Consider the following 6,764-nt stretch of genomic DNA (forward strand, 5'->3'; position numbering starts at 1 on the left):
CTAGACTCAGGTAAAATGTTTGGTCAATTCTGCTTAGCACTCTCTCATGAAATGGGATTTGATGGGTTTCCTTGAGTCCAACCACTGTCGAAATAATTAAAAAGCTGTTTTCTCTTACTTATTTTCCGGTCAACTGGGAATTGTGTTATTGTTTTACATGGACATGTAATTCCAGCAGTCACTCTTTTTAAATGAAACGATGAATGGGCTACATTGTGATGATATAACATGCCCATTATGGACTGAGGACCTTGGTCTCAAGCCTGGGTTCCAGACTGGGTGGAGAGGAGGAACCTTGCTCCAGCTAGTCCCAGTTGGCTACCACAGGTCTCTTGTTTATGGCGAGGATTGCAAATTCAACGCTCCCTGGGCCAGTCAGCTGATGTAAGTGGGTAAATCAGGCAGGTGAAGAAGACAGCGATTGGAAGGGACCCTGCTAAGTTGGAGTCTACAGTGACGAGCCAGAGCCAGCGGAATTTGCTTGTTGTTCTCCTGTCAGAATGTGGTCCCAGTATTGATAGATTTCCTTAGGACAAGCAGGAAATCTGGGTTATTATGGACATCCTGATTTTTAATTTCTTTTTACTTTCTAAGCAACAAAATAGGTCTTTGCACCAAACCAAGTTTTGTTTGTGACTCCTGGTTCACAAGGACATCTTTTCACTTCCTGTATTTATGATGCTGCCTTTTCTTGCTCTCAGTGATGATGACCACGCAGGATTCCACAGAGCTGAAGCTTGTCACAACTAACAGGAAGGAAGCTTACTTACGGAGGTTTACTAAGCTATCAGTTTTGAATGGCTGGCCTCTGAGCAGAGTGAGCATCGAAACTTGGCCTCAACAGACTCTTAAGCAATTGGTTCTGTGCTGTGCTCCCCACCAGCTAGTAGATGGTGTTGGAATTTGAACTCAGGCTTCAGACACCAAATTCCGTGGGCTTTCCATTGTACCCTCAATGTTGCCAAGCAGGGAAACCTTATAAGCAGAAAAGACTTGAGTCTAGACTTGGGCTCCAGACTGACCAGTGTTGACTTGCTGTCTATCAGTTTAGGCGATTCATCTAGCCTCTATAAGCTCCAGTCCCCCATTTGTATAACGGGTTAGTAATAAGACTACTACTGCTGCTACTAATGGGTTAATAATAACAATGAGTTAATAACAAGAGTAAAGGGATCATTATAAGGGTTGTTTTGAGGATTTAATGAGGTTATATATACAAGGTCCTGACATAAAATTAGTACTCACAAGTTCACATGTCGTCCTTAGTGATCACTCGTCTCATGTGAGAAACACTGCCAAGTGTCTGTCCACACTGACAGCATCATGGACACAATTTGCCTCTACAATTAGACTCCATGACAGTAAATATCTGCCCTGAATTCTCCTCACCAGTGAAACCCACAGGTGAAACTGAAGATTTATGTTCCTTATAAAATTACAAAAATAATCCAGCTGAGTCAGACCTGGAGTGTCATCTGGCTTAAAGGGAATCACCTTTTTTGGATTATCTTTTCTTGGCTACATGGAAATTGCCACCGTAGAATTTAGAAGGCAGAACACAGGATCTGGATCAAAACCAATCTGGCCCAAATCTCAGCCCGTCAGTGAAGCCTGCTCTGCACCCAGGACCCAGGCCGGGTGGCCTCCTAGGCTTGGGCTCCAACAAACTCCGAAGATCTGTCTTGATCTGTTTCTCTCTGTCTCTGCCCCTCCCTTTCTCCTCACTGCCATTGTCTCCATCTTATTTTCATTTGTGAATTTTTAAAAACACCTTAATTATTGCTGGCTAGTATAAAAGTCGTGTTAGTGAGACAGATCTAGGAAAAGGGAATCCAGAATTCCAGAAGTGACATTTAACTCCATGAAACGGCACCACCAGCTTTAAGACCTGGAAAATGCTCCAAAGTGCATGCTTTACAGTGTGGAGGCATTACCTTGAGATCTTTGAAAATGCACATTCTGGTTCAGCAGGTCTGGGATGAGGCCTGGAATTATGCTTTTCTTGTGAGCTCCCAGGGGATGCTGCTGCTGAATGTTTGTGGACCACACTTTGAGTGGGAAGGCGCTATAAGACTGCCACAGCCGTCTCGCTCTCCTCCTCCTCTCTATTTTCACCCTCAAGTTGTACCTATTTCCCTTCAAGCATCAACATTCACAATGAATGAGAAATCATGTTTTATTCAATATATTTGTTTTTCTGTTTTGTTTAAAAGTGACCATATTTTTTGATGGATGTGATAATTAACTCGACGGGGGGAATCCTTTCACAATGTATACTTAGATCAAATAGCCATGTTGTACACTTTAAATATCTAACAATTTTATTTGTCAGTAAAGTTGGAGAAAAAAATGACCACATTTTAGTTATATTATGAGTTAAAAAGGCTTTCTATATGAGAAAGAGTGGTTTTCTTGGGCACCAAACTACTATTGAGAACATTATTTTCACGTGCTAAGATCTAAATGACCAAAATAAATAATGATTATAATGATAATAATAATAATATAGTAGTAAAAATAATGGTAATGTTTATTGAGCCTGTTCTTCGTCAAGCACCGTGTCAGCATTTAATTCAGTGCATCTCTTTTATCCCTCATGATAACCACATGGGTTGAACACTGTTGCATTGATCTAAACTTTATACATGACAAACAGAGGGTCAGAGAGTCCAAGGAACTGGTCCAGGGTCACAGAGCTGGTACATAGTGGAGGCAGGATGGAACCAAGGCCTGGGATCCTTCAAAGCTTACGGTCCTGTAGAATTTGGGGGCATGCCAGCCATGCAGGCTGGGTATCCTATGTACTCAATGAAAATGACAGAAGGAAGAGCTTTGTCAGTATCAACCTTGAGGCTCCTGATCTTTTCTTATTGATGAGTTTCCCAGAAAGTATCTAGTCTGAACAGGTCCTCTGAAATACTGAGCCAGGTATCTGGGGACAGGAAGTGAGTACAACAGGTTACAGCAGGTGAAGCTTAGCTCCAGACGGGAAGGAGATGGAGCAGTTGAGAGAAGGTTCTTTAAAGGCATGGATGAATCAAAAGGAAAATATAGGAGACAATATTTTCTTATTTTGAATCTTGTAAAAGATGCAAAATACCACTCAAATATGTCCGAATTGTTGGAGTTACCCGATGCTGAGTAAGACAGGGTTTGAACAGAAAAATCTGGTCAAACTCTGGCTGAGGATTTGGCCATTTGAATGGGCTTCTAGATTAACAGGTAGTCTCATAAGTTGTGTCAGGTTTAAGAGCGTGGACAATAAGGGTCCAGGAGGGACCCAGGGCAGGGCATTCAGGGAGGTAGCCAGAAGGTCCTCTACCAACCAGACATGAAAAAGACCTGAGGCTCTGACCCCCACAACCAGCCCAGAGAGCCCAACACCATCAGCGGTAAAGGGAAGTGGTTAAGAGAGTGGGCTCTGGAGCCAGACTCAACCATTAACTAGCCTTGGATCTTGGCTCTTCTGTGACTTGAATTCCTCCTCTGCAAAATGGTGTAAGGGTACCGTCTTCACGGAGCTCCTATGAGGATTAAATAAGGGATTATTTGATTGTTGTTTTTCTCTCTTCTTAGACAATAGATTCTAGTAGACTAGAGATAATCCTTAGTTTTGTTCACTATAATATTCCCAGATCTACTGGTTCTTAATACAAAAAAGGAACGGAAGAAATATTTCTTGAATGAGTGAACAAATAAAGACAGCCCATAAAAACGCTTAGCACAAGGCCTGGCACAGTGTAGGGACTCAGCGGGTCTTTGCCAGTGGAAATCTGAGCTTTCACGCTCGTGGAGGACTTAGATTGGGAGAGCTTGGAGGGTCGAGGCTGGATTTAAAGTGTGGTTCCAGAGTCCACATTCTTGAGCACGCTCTATCATTGATGTTTATTTGAGACTGATTTTTCCTTGAGACAAATGCTCTTGCCATGAGACTTTCAGAGTGGGACGACCTGCCTCTGAACTTCTACCTCTTGTGGCCAACCCCGATCTCTATTCCAGAGGCGGCCTGGGTCCTTGGAAAGAAAACTATCCCAGCAAGGGGCTGACGTGTCTGTGGGATTGGAAGAGATCTTGTGGGCTGAGCAGGAACTAGACTTTTTAATATTCGTGAATAACCCAAGCAGAGTTAAGATTTTATTAAAATTAAATTATGGCTCTTCTTCCATCAGAGCAGCTGCATTCTTAATTATTCAATGGAAAGATGGTACACAAAGAAATAAAAAAAAATGAGTAGCATTTAGCAATTCTGATCATAAAAAATAAACAATTGAATTAGGGTGATTTTTACTTAAAATAACAGTGGATGAAAGCTGAAAGATGATGTTTGGGGAGATTTTTATCTTCTCCTTTGTAGTGTTTGTCTTTTTAAACTTCTTAATAATAATTCATTATGCTTTGATGAGAAAATGTATTATCATAAAGACCCATCCCAGCAGGGTGATACTTGAGAAACCTTGGCTATTGACTCCAATCACAGGTTGTAAATGACATATAGAAAAATATGAATAATCTGGAGGCCTCTTTCTTCTTCTTTGAAGTGACTCCATCTGGCTTTGGATCCACTCTCTCCTACTTTTTGGAGACATCAGTCTATACATTATCTCCTTTCTCATCTGATTTCTTTCTATCAATTCCCTCTTATCAACATTTTAACTTGGCCAAAGTCTCTACCATCTTAAAAATATTTCTCTTGGCCCTATGTTTGCCATAATTGCCCTATTTTTCATCCATGCTGAATATTATTATGTAATATTAAAATGTTTATTATTTTTAAACATCTGCCTTTTTCATAAATGAGTTTAACTCATTTATATTTGTTAATTGAATATTTACATGCCATTGTATTACATCTTTTACTTATCATGTGTTTTATTCTTTTTCTTTTTTTTACCTTTGAATTTTATTAGTGGATTGGATTTACTTGGTTTCTATTTTTCTCTAGTATTTTCACATATATCTTATTTATATTTTCTGATGTTTATATTTAAATTTTAACTCATACATATGAAGATAGAATTTTTCCAGCCACATCTTGAGTTAACTGATGTCTATATCTTCCCTCTGAACAAGAGAAAAAGTTCAGCATGTTTTACTCTGTCCTCCAGCCCCACCCCTTAACGGCCATGTAATGATCTTTTGGGATTTCACTTCCATATTCTTATTAAAAATATTTAGGTAACTCATTGATTATTTAAATTTGACCTTATGTTTTACTATTTCTTGCTTCCCAGTCTTTCTTACATGTCACCTTCCTCTAGTGTAAATTCTTTGGTAATTATCCTGTGGTAATTTCCTTTGGTGATTTTCCTATATTTTTGAGACAATCAAAGAGAATCTGTGGATGGTAAAGTTTCGGATTTCTTACATGTTGGGAAATATTTGAGTGCTAGTTTAATTAGGTACAAGGTTCTAAGTTTATAATAATTTTCTTTCTAGATCCACTGTCTTCTAGCCTACAATGTCATCAATGAAATCTAATGATAATCAAAATTTTAATCTTTTTAGGCAGACTATTTTAGCTCTATCGTATATTTTTAGACTGTTTTATTTTTGTCTTTTGTTCTGAAATTTCACCATAATGTGTATAGAGTTGGTCTTTTATTATTAGTGGTTTTTGTCTTGCTTGAGGTTCAAAGGCCCATTCAATTTAAAAATATTTTTCTTTCTTCAACTCTAGGAGATTTTTTATTGTTATTATTAGTTTTATAATTTCCTTCTCTCCTTCTAGAATTCCTTCTTGAGGAATAATGGAAATTCTGCATCTACATTCTCCCATCTCTGCCTCTGTGGTCACATTGTCTTCTCTTCAGTCTGTGTCACATCTCTCTCTGCCTCTTTCTTATAAGGACACTTGTGATGCATTTAGGGCCCACCAGAACAATCCTGGATAGTCTCCCCATCTCAAGGTCCTTAATTTAACCACATCTGCAAAGACCGTCTTTTCCATTTTAGGTAACATGTAGAGGTTCTAGGCACCAGGGTCTAACATCTTTGGGGGCCATTGGTCATCATTTTATAGGGCCCCTTTTGCTCCTTGTAAGTGTAGCCATCGAAGCTACGGTTGCCCCAACAGTTGTAGAGGTTGTCCTCATGCATCTTGTCCAAGCTTCCTCTGTCTTCTCACTCTCCTACACTTTCCCTTCTTCCCTGCTTTTACTCTACATTTTCTACCCTTCCAACTCTCCCGACAGTTACCTTTTTCCTTTGCCCTTTTTCTTCCTCATTCTCCTTTCCTCACACCATTGTCTTCTTCTTCAAGCTTTCCTCTAGCCTAATATCTCCTCAGCCCTGATCAAATCTTCTCACCTCCAACACGTGAGAAATTCGTCAGCATTTCTGGTTTGCAGACACTACTTTTTCTACTTGCTTTCTAGAATTGTGACTCATTGAATTGTAAAAAACAAAACCAAAAAACAATTTCTAGAATTTCATTAAGTTTTTGGAGGGAGGAAGAATATGCTTTACCATTTTAAGCCCTGAAAATGCCTCTTTTTCTCCCATACTTCCTTAGACTGTGAGCTCCCAGTGGCAAAGACTCTGTCCTATTTGTTTTTATTTACTTAATATCCAGCACATGGTGCTGTTCTTACCTGTTTATTAAATGAATGTCACTGTGGATTTTGTAAAATGAATTGCGTATGGTCATTTTATCTGATTACCCAAATTGATTAGACTGCCATTTCCCACGCACAAAGAGGATTCTCAGAAACCCAGTGATTGTTGGGATAATAATTTGAAAATAATTCTCAAGTTTCTATTAGTGC

Source organism: Equus przewalskii, chromosome 21 (assembly GCF_037783145.1).
Source record: "Equus przewalskii isolate Varuska chromosome 21, EquPr2, whole genome shotgun sequence".
Classification (NCBI taxonomy): domain Eukaryota; kingdom Metazoa; phylum Chordata; class Mammalia; order Perissodactyla; family Equidae; genus Equus; species Equus przewalskii.